Raw genomic sequence first — 13,858 nt, forward strand, 5'->3', positions numbered from 1 at the left:
AACAACTTGAGATGCTCAATATCCTGAAAATATACAACTGATGCAGTGATAACTTAAGGGCTTGGATGATCTATGCCCTCAGACAATATGACCCATGTAAAGATAATGTATCAGCTTGGGATCCTCAGTATCCTGTGAAACAATATGAGTTATGCAATGAAAATATAACAAAATGAGATGCTCAATATCCTGAGACAATATGACTCATGAAATGATAATGTGCTGTTTGGAATGCTCAATGTTCTGAAACAATGCAACTCAAGTAATGATAATATAACTACTTGAGATTCTCATCATCCTGAGAATATGCAACTCTTGTACTGATAATGAAAGGGCTTGGTATACTCTATGTCATGAAACAATACAACTCTTGCAATGATAATATACTGGTTTGTGATACTCACTGTCCTGAGACAGTACAACTCATGTAGTGATAATGTAATGACTTGGGGTGGTTAAAGTCCTGAGACAATATGACTCACACTATGATAATGTAACTGCTTTGGATCCTCAGTATCTTGAGACAACATAACTCAGGTAACAATAACATAAAAGCTTAAGACACTATGACTCATGTAATGATAAATGTACTGGCTTGAGATGCTCAAAGTCCTGAGACAATGTGATTCATGTAATGATAATGCATCACCTTGGGATGCTCAATATCTAGAGAATAAACAATTCATACAATGATAATGCATGGGCATGAAATGCTCAACATCCTGTGAAAATATAACACTTGTAATGGAAATGTGCGAGCTACAAACGCGCAATGTCCTGAGACAAGACAAATAATGTAATGACAAAATATAGGTTTGGGATGCTGTGTACACACACACCACTACTGTAGGTTGTATACCCACACAACATAACTACTGTATGTTGTATACCCACTCAACAAAACTACTGATTTTTGTATACTCATACACTACCGTATATTGTATACTCGACAATAACATTATTGTATGTTGCAAATCCACACAAGATGACTTCTGTATGCTGTATACCCAAACAACAAGACAACTGTGTTGTATAAATACAACAATACCACCAATGTATGATGCATACCAACCCAACAACAGTACTATATGTTGCATTCCCACACATTGTGGGTAATTTGTGGAGTCTTCAGAGGTTTTAATCCCCACATCCTGGCTGGGCTGGGCCCTGGCTGCTGAATTAGGTTGTTCATCAACCAAGCTGTTAGAAGCTGCAGCCCTCAGGCCCACATAGCCCCCACAGCCAGGCTAGTCTGGTACATTCTGTAAATTCTTGTCCAGTACACTCTTGAACTTCTCTACCGAGCATTCCATTTCTGATGGTAGATGGCAAGGTGTTGACGAGTCTTGGGCCCTGGGTGTTTAAGGTGTTATCTCTTTTCATGCATATGGCACCTTTGAATTTCAGAGGCAGTATTTTACAAAGTTTTCCATGCTCGTCATCCCAGTATGATGTTATTTCAGAGTGTAGAATGGGAACCACACTTCCAAATATTTGCCAGGTAGAGATAATGATATACCTCTCCTGTGTGCATTAAAGGGAGTATACCCCAGTGTTATGGGCTCTGAAAGATCTCTGGACACTTTCTAAATCCACAGTTTCATCCACCCTGTACGGTGATGTTAGATCATATCAATACTTAATTCATGAAAGAATTAGTGCTTCGAATAATATCATCACTGGTTTTTCTTCCCTTGTCTTGAAGGTCTGCAGGATCCAGCCTGCCCTCCTTCTGTATGAGGTGACCACTGTTTTGTTGTGTTTGCTGAAGAGTAGGTCATCAGACATTTTTACTCCAAGGTCTTTCACATTATTCATCTGGTTTAAGATAGTGACTGTGTCTGTATGGTGTTCTGTGCTGTTTGTGATTTCCTCATTTTCCCAATAATGAAGGAATGAAATTCATATTCAGTGAAAAGGAAACACCAACAATACTGTATGTTGGACACCCACTGACAAACTTCTCCTATGTCATACACCCACAAGACAAACATCCTGTATGTTACATGCCCATACAAGACTACTTTATGTTGTATCCTCATACAACAAAATAAATGCATGTTTTATACCAACACAAGACTTCAGTATGCTGTAAATCCACAAAACAAGACTATTGTATGTTGTTTACCCACATATTATTACTGTATGTTGTACAAACACACAACAAGACTACTGTATACTGTATACCCACACAAGATTACTGTATATTGTACACCCACAAAATAAAACTAAGTATGTTGTATCATCACACAATGCTACTGTATGTTGTATATCCACACAAAAAGAGACTGTATGCTGTATACACGAGACCACTGTATGTTGTTTATCCACATAAAAACACTACGTTGTATGCCCACACAACAACACTATGCTGTATGCCCACACAACAACACTATGCTGTATACTCACACAACATTACTGTATTTTGCATATCCAAATAACAAGACTACTATATGTTGTATACCCTCACAACAAGACTACATCATGCTGTATACCCACACAACAACACTTTTGTATGTTGCATTCCCATACAAGGCTACTGTATATTATACACCCACACAAAAGTAATTCATGTTGTATACCCACACAACAATGCTACTGTATGTTGTATACACACAACACTAATATCTGTTGTATACCCATACAACACTAATATATGTTGTAAAGTACTTCCACATACTGTATATTGTATGCCCAAAGAACAACATAATTGTAAATTGTATACTTACACAACAAAACTACAGTAAGTTGTAAACCCACACAACAAAACTATTGCATGTTGTATACCCACACAATGAAACTAATGTATGTTGTATACCCACACAAACTAATGTATGTTGTATACCCACACAAGGTTACTGTATATTGTACACCCACGCAACAAAACTAATTCATGTTGTATACCTGCACAACACTAATGTATGTTGTATACCCACACAACACTAATAAATGTTGTACACCCACACAATACTAACGTATGTTGTATACCCACACAACATCACTGAATGTTGTACACCTACACAAAGAACTACTGCATGTATACCCACACAACAAAACTACTGTATGTTGTAAACCCACAAAACGAAACTACTGTTTGTTGTATACCTTCACAAAAACACTTTATGTTGTGTAACCACACAATATCATCATATGTTGTATATCCACAGAACAACACTGTTGTAAGTTGAATACCCATACAACACAACTGTACGTTTTATATCCTTACAACATCATTATTGTATGTTCCACACCCATACAACAGACTGTATGTAGTACACCCACACAAGGCTACTGTATGTTGCATATCCACACAAGGCTACTGTATGTTGCATACCCACACAAGGCCACTGCATATTGTATACACTCAAAACAAAACTACTGTATGTTGTATACCCAAACAAGATTTCTGTAGATTGTATGTCCACACATCAAGAATGCTGTATATTATATACCCACAAAACAACACTTCTGTATGTTGTATACCCATACAACACTAATGAGTGTTGTATAACAACAGAAGATTAATGCATGTTATACACCTACACAAGACTACTGTACATCATATACCCAAACAATAATACAACTGTATTACCACCACTCAATGCTAATGTATGCTGTATACCCTCACAACATTAAAGTATGTTTCATATCAACACAATGAGACTACTATATGCTGTATATCCACATACCAACTCTACTGTAAGTTGTATATCTACTCAACAAAACTACTGTATACTGTATAATCACTTCAGACTACTGCATGCTGTATGCCCACACAACACTGCTGTATGTTGTATACCTGCACAACAAAAGTACTTTATGTTGTATACCCACATAACATTACTGTATTTTGTAAAACCACATAAGACTACTGTATGCTTTATACCAACACAACAAGACTACTGGTGTATACCTACACAACAAGACTACTGTTGTATACCCACAACACTAATACAATTTGTATACAGACGCATGGCGATTGTATGTTGTATACTGAAACAACACTAACATATGTTATATACTAACACAACATTATTGTATGCTGTATACAACAAAACTATTGTATGCTGTATACTGCAACAACACTACTGTATGTTATATACCTAAACAACAACATTGCTGTATGTTGTATACCCATACAAAAACTACTGTATGATTTATACCCTTACAACAGTAAAGTATGCTGTATATGCTGTATATCCCCACAACAACACTGTGTTTTAAAGCCATACAACACTACTAAATGCTATATACCCACACAACAACATCACTGCATGTTATATAACCACACAACACTACTGTATGTTGTATACCCACACAACAACATCACTAAAATGTTATACAGCCACACAACACTACTGTATGCTGTATACCCACACAATAACATCATTGAATGTTATATAACGACACAAAACTACTGTATGCTGTATATTCACACAACATCACTGCATGTTATATAGCCATACAATACTACTGTATGTTGTATACCCACACATCACCGTATGTTATACAGCCACACAACACTACTGTATGTTGTATACCCACACATCACTGTATGTTATATAGCCACACAACACTACTGTATGTTGTATACCCACACATCAGCATATGTTATATAGCCACACAACACTACTGTATGTTGTATACCCACACAACATCACTGCATGTTATATAGCCACACAACACTACTGTATGAAGTATACTCACACAGCATCACTGCATGTTATATAGCCACACAACACTACTGTATGCTGTAAACCCACACATCACAGCACATTGTATAGTCACACAACATTACTGTATGTTGCATACCCACACATCACTGACTGTTATATAGCCACACAACACTACTGTATGTAGTATACCCACACAAAATCACCGTATGTTGTATAGCCACAAAACACTACTGTATGTTGTATACCCACACAACAACATCACTGCATGTTATATAGCCACACAACACTACTGTATGTAGTATACCCACATAACAACATCACCGTATGTTGTATTGCCTCAAAACACTACTGTATGTTGTACACCTACACAACAACATCACTGTATGTCATATAGCCAACAACACTACTATATGTAGTATACCCACACAACAACATCACCGTATGTTGCATAGCCACAAAACACTATTGCATGTTGTATACCCACACAACATCACTGCATGTTATATAGCAATATAACACTACTGTATGCTGTATACTCACACAACATCATTACATGTTATATAGCCACACAACACTGCTGTATGCTGTATACCTACACAACAACATCACTGCATGTTATATAGCCAAACAACACTACTGTATGCTGTATACCAATACAACATCACTGCATGTTATATAGCCACACAACACTACTGTATGCTGTATACCTACACAACATCACTGCATGTTATATAGCCACACAACACTACTGTATGCAGTAAACCACACAACACTACTATATGCTGTATACCCACACTACAACATCACTGCATGTTATATAGCCACACAACACCACTGTATGATGTATAACCACACAACACCATCAATGCATGCTATATAGCTACACAACACTATTGTATGCTGTATACCTACACAACAACATCACGGTATGTTATAGAGCCATACAACACTTCTGTATGCTGTATACCCAAACAACACTACTGTATGTAGTATACCCACACAACAACATCACTGCATGTTATATAGCCACACAACACCACTCTATGATGTATAACCACACAACATTACCACATGTTATATAGCCATACAAAACTACTGTACGCTGTATACCCACACAGCAACATCACTGCATGGTATATAACCACTCAACACTACTGTATGCTGTATACCCACACTACAACATCACTGCATGTTATATAGCCACACAACATCACTGTATGATGTATATCCACAAAATAACATCACTGCATATCATACAGCCACACAACACTAATGTATGCTGTATACCCACACAAAAACATCACTGTATGCTATACAGCCATACAACACTTCTGTATGCAGTATACCCACACAACACTACTGTACGCAGTATACCCATACAACAACATCACTGCATGTTTTAGAGCCACACAACACCACTGTATGATGTATAGCCACACAACAACATCACTGCATGTTATATAGCCACACAACACTACTGCATGTTGTATATTCACATAACAACACCACTGCATGTTATACAGCCATACAACACTACTGTATGTTGTACACCCACACATCATCACTGCATGTTATATAGCCATAGAACACTACTGTATGCTGTAAACCCACACAACATCACTGCATGCTATACAGCCACAGTACTGTATGCTGTATAACCACACAACATCGCTGCACGTTATATAGCCACACAACACTACTGTATGTTGCATACCCACACAACATCACTGCATGTTATATAGACACACAACACTGGGCTGTATACCCACACAACACAACTGTATGTTGTATACCCACACAACACAACTGTATGTTGTATACCCAAACAACAACATCACTACATGTTATATAGCCACACAACATATGGCTGTATACCCACACACCACCACATGTTATATAGCCACACAACACTACTGTATGTTGTATACCCACACAACATCACTGCATGTTATATAGCCAAACAACACTACTGCATGCTGTATAACCACACAACATCACTGAATGCTATATAGCAACACTACTATGCCGTATAACCACACAACATCACTGCATGTTATAGTCACACAATACTACTATATGTTGTATACCCACACAACATCACTGCATGTTATATAGCCATACAAAACTACTGTACGTTGTATACCCACACAACAACATCACTGAATGCTATATAGCAACACTATTATGCCGTACAACCACACAACATCACTACATGTTATAGTCACACAACACTACTATATGTTGTATACCCACACAACATCACTGCACGTTATATAGCCATACAAAACTACTGTACGTTGTATACCCTCACAACATCACTGCATGTTATATAGCCACACAACACTAATATATGCTGTAAACCACACAACACTACTGTATGCTGTATACCCACACTACAACATCACTGCATGTTATATAGTCACACAACACTACTGTATGCTGTATAACCACACAACAACATCACTGCATGTTATATATCAATACAACACTACTGTATGCAGTATACCCATACAACATCACTGCATGTTATATAGCCACTCAATACTACTGTATGTTGCATACCCACACAACAATATCACTGCTTGCTATACAGCCACACTACTGCAAGCTGTATAACAACACATCACTGCATGTTATATAGCCACACAACACTACTGTATGTTGTATATCCACACAACGTCATTGCATGTTATGTACCCACACAACACTACTGTATGCTGTATACCTCACAACATCACTGCATGTTATACAGCCACACACCACTACTTATGCTGTATACCCACACAACATAACTGCATGTTATATAGCCACACAACACTACTGTATGTTGTATACCCACACAACATCAATGCATGTTATATAGCCACACAACACTACTGTATGTTGTATACCCACACAACATCAATGCATGTTATATAGCCACACAACACTACTGTATGTTGTATATCCACACATCACCGTATGTTATATAGCCACACAACACTACTGCATGTTGTTTTCCCACACAACAACATTGCTGCATGTTATATAGCCATATAACACTAATGTATGCTGTATACCCACATAAAATTACTGCATGTTATAGTCACACAACACTACTGTAAGCTGTATACCCACACATCACTGCATGTTATGTAGCCACTCAACACTACTGTATGTTGTATACTCACACAATATTACTCTATGCTGTATAGCCACACAACACTACTGTATGCTGTATATGCACATTATCACTGCATGTTATATAGCCACACAACACTACTGTATGTTGTATACTCACACAACATCACTGCATGTTATATAGCCATACAACACTACTGTATACTGTATACCCACACATCACTGCATGTTATATAGCCACACAACACTACTTTATGTTGTATACCCACATAACACTTATGTGTGTTGTATACCCACACAACACTACTATATGCTGTATACCCACACAACACTAATGTATGCAGTATACCCACACAACATCACTGCATGTAATATAGCCACACAACACCACTGTAAGATGTATAACAACACAACAACATCACTGCATGTTATATAGCCACACATCACTACTGTATGCTGTATACACACACAACATCACTATGTTGTATAGCCATACAACATTTCTGTAACCTGTAAGCCCACACAACACTACTGTATGCTGTATACCCACATAACATCACTGCATGTTATAGAGCCACACAACACTACTGTATGTTGTATACTCACATAACAACACCACTGTATGTTACATATCCACAAAACACTACTGTATGTTGTATACCGACACAACATCACTGCATATTATAGAGCCACACAACACTACTGTATGCTTTATACCCACACAACATCACTGCATGTTATATAGCCACACAACACTACTGTATGCTGCATACCCACACAACGTCACTGCATGTTGGCCACACAACGCTATTGTATGTTGTATACCCACACAACATCACTATATTGTACAGCCACACAACACTACTGTATGCTGTATACCATCACAATATTACGGTATGCTGTATACCCACACATCACTGTATGTTATATAGCTACACCACACTACTGTATGCTGCATACTCACACAACAGCACTGCATGTTAGCCACACAACACTACTGTATGCTGTATACCCACACAACATCACTGTATATTGTATAGCTACACAACACTACTGTATGCTGTATGCCCACGCAACACTACTGTATGCTGCATACCCACACAACATCACTACATATTGTATACCCACACAACACTACTGTATGCTGAATACCCACACAACAACATCACTGTATATTATACAGCCACCGAACACTACTGTATGCTGTATACCCACACAACAATACTGTATGCTGCATCCCCACACAACATCACTGTATGTCATAAAGCCACACAACACTATTGTATGTTGTATACCCACACAACAGCATCACTGCATATTATAAAGCCAAACAACACTACTGTATGCTGTATACTCACACAACAACATCACTGCATGTCATATAGCCACACAACACTACTGTATGCTTTGTACCCGCACAACAATATCACTGCATGTTATATAGCCACACAACGCTACTGTATGCTGTATATCCACACATCACCGAATGTTATATTGCCACACAACACTACTGTATGCAATATACCCACACATCACCCTATGGTATATAGCCACACAACACTACTGTATGTTGTACACCGGCACAACAACATCACTGACTGTTATATAGCCATGTAACAGTATACCCACACATCAATGCATGTTATATAGCCACACAACACCACTGTATGCTGTATACCCACACAACATCACTGCATGTTATATAGCCACACAACACTACTGTATGCTGTATACCAAACAACATCACTGCATGTTATATAGCCACACAACACTACTGTATGCTGTATACCACACAGCATCACTGCATGTTATATAGCCCCACAAAACAACTGTATGTTGTATACCCACACAACATCACTGCATGTTAAATAGCCACACAACAATACTATGTAGCCCCACACAACACCGGCACAACAACATCACTGACTGTTATATAGCCATGTAACAGTATACCCACACATCACTATGTTATACAGCCATACAACAATACTGTAAGCTGTATACCCACACATCACTGCAAGCTATATAGCCACACAACACTACTGTACGCTGTATACCCACACAACATCACTATGTTATACAGCCACACAACACTACTGTATGCTGTATACCCACACAACATCACTATGTTATACAGCCACACAACACTACTGTATGCTGTATACCCACCCAACATCACTGCATGTCATATAGCCACACAACACTACTGTATGCTGTATACCCGCACAACATCACTGTATGTTATATAGCCACACAACACTACTGTATGCTGTAAACCCACTCAACACTACTGTATGCTTCATACCCAAACAACATCACTGCACGTTAGACACACAACACTATGCTGTATACCCACACATCACTGTATATTGTATAGCCACACAACACTACTGTATGGTGTATACCCACACAACACTACTGTAGTATGCTGCGTACCCACATAACATCACTGCATGTTAGCCACACAACTCTACGGTATGCTGTATACCCACTCAACATCATTGTATATTGTATAGTCACACAACACTACTGCATGCTGTATACCCACACATCACTGCAAGGTATATAGCCACACAACACTAATGTATGTTGTATACTCACACAACGACATCAATGTATGTTATATAGCCACACAACACTACTGTATGTTGTATACCCAAACAACACCACTGCATGTTATATAGCCACACAACACTTATGTATGCTGTATACCCACACAACATCACTGTATGTCATATAGCCACACAACACTACTGTATGGTGTATACCCACACAACATCAATGCATGTTATATAGCCACACAACACTACTGTAGCTGTATGCCAACACAACATCGCTGCATGTTATATAGCCACACAACACTACTGTATGTTTTATACCAACACAACGATATTACTGTATATCATATAGCCACACAACACTACTGTATGGTGTATACCCACACATCACTGCAAGGTATATCGCCACACAACACTACTGTATGCTGTATACCCACACAACAACGTCACTGCATGTTATATAGCCACACAACACTACTGTATGATGTATACCCACACAACATCACTGCATGTTATATAGTCATACAACACTACTGTATGTTGTACGCCTACACATCACTGCATGTTATATAGCCACACAACGCTACTGCATGCTGTATACCCAAACAATATCACTGCATGTTATATAAACACACAACACTGCTGTATGCTGTATACCCACACATCACTGCATGTTATATAGCCACACAACACTAATGTATGCTGTATACCTACAAAACATCACTGTATGTTATATAGCCACACAACACCACTGTATGTTGTATACTCACACATCACTGCATGTTATATAGCCACACAACACTACTGTATGCTGTATACCCACACATCACTGCATGTTATATAGCCACAGAACACTAATGTATGCTGTATACCCACACAACATCACTGTATGTTATATAGCCACACAACACTATGCTGTATACCCACACATCACTGCATGTTATATAGCCACACAACACTAATGTATGCTGTATACCCACACATCATCACTGCATGTTATATAGCCACACAACACTACTGTATGTTGTATACCCACACAACATCACTGTATGTTACATAGTCACACAACACTACTGTATGCTGTATACCCACACAACATCACTGCATGTTATACAGCCACACAACACTACTCTATGTTGTATACCCACACAACGACATCACTATGTTATATAGCCACACAACACTACTGTATGCTGTATACCCACACAACATCACTGCATGCTATACAGCCACACAACACTATGTTGTATACCCACACAACGACATCACTATGTTATATAGCCACACAACACTAATGTATGCTGTATACCCACACAACATCACTGCATGTTATATAGCCACACAACACTACCGTATTTGTATACCCACACAACATCACTGAATGGTATATAGCCACATAGCACTTATGTATGCTGTTTACCCACACAACAATATCACTGTATATCATATAGCCACACAACACTAATGTATGCTGTATACCTACACAATAACATCACTCCATGTTATGTAGCCACACAACGCTACTGTATGCTGTATACCCACACATCACCGTATGTTATATAGGCACACAAGACTACTGTATGCAGTATACCCACACATCACTATGTCATATAGCCACAGAACACTACTGTATGTTGTATACCCACACATCACTATGTTATATAGCCACACAACGCTACTGTAAGTTGTATACCCACACATCACTGCAAGGTATATAGCCACACAACACTACTGTATGTTGTATACCCACACAACAACATTCCTGTATATTGTATACCTATACCACACAATAACCCTATACAAGACAATCATCTTTAAACACCCAGAGGAAGCTACAGGTGTTTCAGTGTGGTTGGTTAAAGAGCAGCACAAGAGGCCTCTTAACACCACTCAGTGACCCCAACATAAAGCCAGACAATGTCCAAAAATGAACAACCGCCAACAATCAAGCTCTCGATATAAGACTAAACAAAGTACACAACAGCCTAGTTCCCGCTTTCAACACCCGTTTTCTATTGCATGACTCAACCATCGACCATGCCTCATAAGGACGACATGGTTTAGATATTGAACGAAGGACTCGACTTTATTAGCATTAAGTGACGTCACAGTTTTCACCATCAGCGATGGATGACGTATAGGTACTCAGCAGTAATCCATCGTGACTCATAACTCTTCATATCTACAGAGAAACATCTACAAATGACAAAATTTCCCCTGAAAGCCTTGTGGCTCTTCGACCATGGTTTATGTGTACATTAATGGGGATTACTGATTAATGCTTGATCAGTACGGACGGTTCATCAAACACCAGACAATTATACCATCTTCAGAAATTGGTTAAGGTAAACGCCCCAGCATTTTCACCTCATCAATATATATATATACACGAATAAAGTGCCTAGAAACGCGCACCTTCATACAACATTCATAGAACATACAAACCTCCAACAGCCAGGATCGAACCCGGGACCCCTGTGCAAGAGGCAGGAATGTTAACCGATAAGATATGGGTCTAGACCCATAGCCTAGCGGTTAGCAGAGAGAAGGAACAGAACAGGGGGTAGGGGGAGGATTTTTCCCTCTTACGCGCAGTCCTATGCTCTTGACGCTACATCGCTAACGCGGGAAGGTAATAAAAAGTAGTGATGAAGTGAGTAGATGGAGTAAGTATTTTGAAGGTATGTTGAATATGTTAGATGATAGAGTGGCAGATATAGGGTGTTTTGGTCAAGGTGGTGTGCGAAATGAGAGGGTCAGGGAGAATGATTTGGTAAACAGAGAAGAGGTAGTGAAAGCTTTGCGGAAGATGAAAGCCGGCAAGGCGGCGGGTTTGGATGGTATTGCTGTGGAATTTATTAAAAAAGAGGGTGACTGTGTTGTTGATTGGTTGGTAAGGATATTCAATATATGTATGGATCATGGTGAAGTGCCTGAGGATTGGAGGAAAGCATGCATAGTGCCACTGTACAAAGGCAAAGGGGATAAAGGTGAGTGTTCAAATTACAAAGGTATAAGTTTGTTGAGTGTTCCTCGGAAATTATATGGGAGGGTATTAATTGAGAGGGTGAAGGCATGTACAGAGCATCAGATTGGGGTAGAGCAGTGTGGTTTCAGAAGTGGTAGAGGATGTGTGGATCAAGTATAGACATCAGAGTTCTCCACTATAAACATTAAAAGTACGGCGCTCCACTGTAAATATTAGCGATACGGTGCTCTACTATAAATATTAACTATACGGTGATCCAGTATAAACATTAGCCGTAATGTGGTCAACTATAAATAGTAACAGAACGGCGCTCCAGTACAAACATTAGCAGTATGGAGCTCCACCATAAACATTAGCTGTACGGTGCTCCACAGTAAACACCAACCTAGGAATGAACTCTGTCTTTTCCAAGGTGTTATCTTGAGCATCCTGGGATAACATGGTGTTATCTTGAGCATCCTAGGATAGGGCAGATAACAGCACAGGATGATAACCTTATCACGACCTACTTCTGA

General features: G+C 38.9%; 1 protein-coding gene across 1 annotated transcript in view; it reads right to left on the reverse strand.

The window, feature by feature from the left end:
* The window catches only part of Myo81F (Myosin 81F), a 387,373-nt gene that overhangs the window by 288,646 nt on the left and 84,869 nt on the right, over positions 1 to 13,858 (reverse strand). The gene's annotated exons all lie outside the window — the stretch shown is intronic.

This window comes from Panulirus ornatus, chromosome 6, assembly GCF_036320965.1.
Source record: "Panulirus ornatus isolate Po-2019 chromosome 6, ASM3632096v1, whole genome shotgun sequence".
Lineage (NCBI taxonomy): Eukaryota > Metazoa > Arthropoda > Malacostraca > Decapoda > Palinuridae > Panulirus > Panulirus ornatus.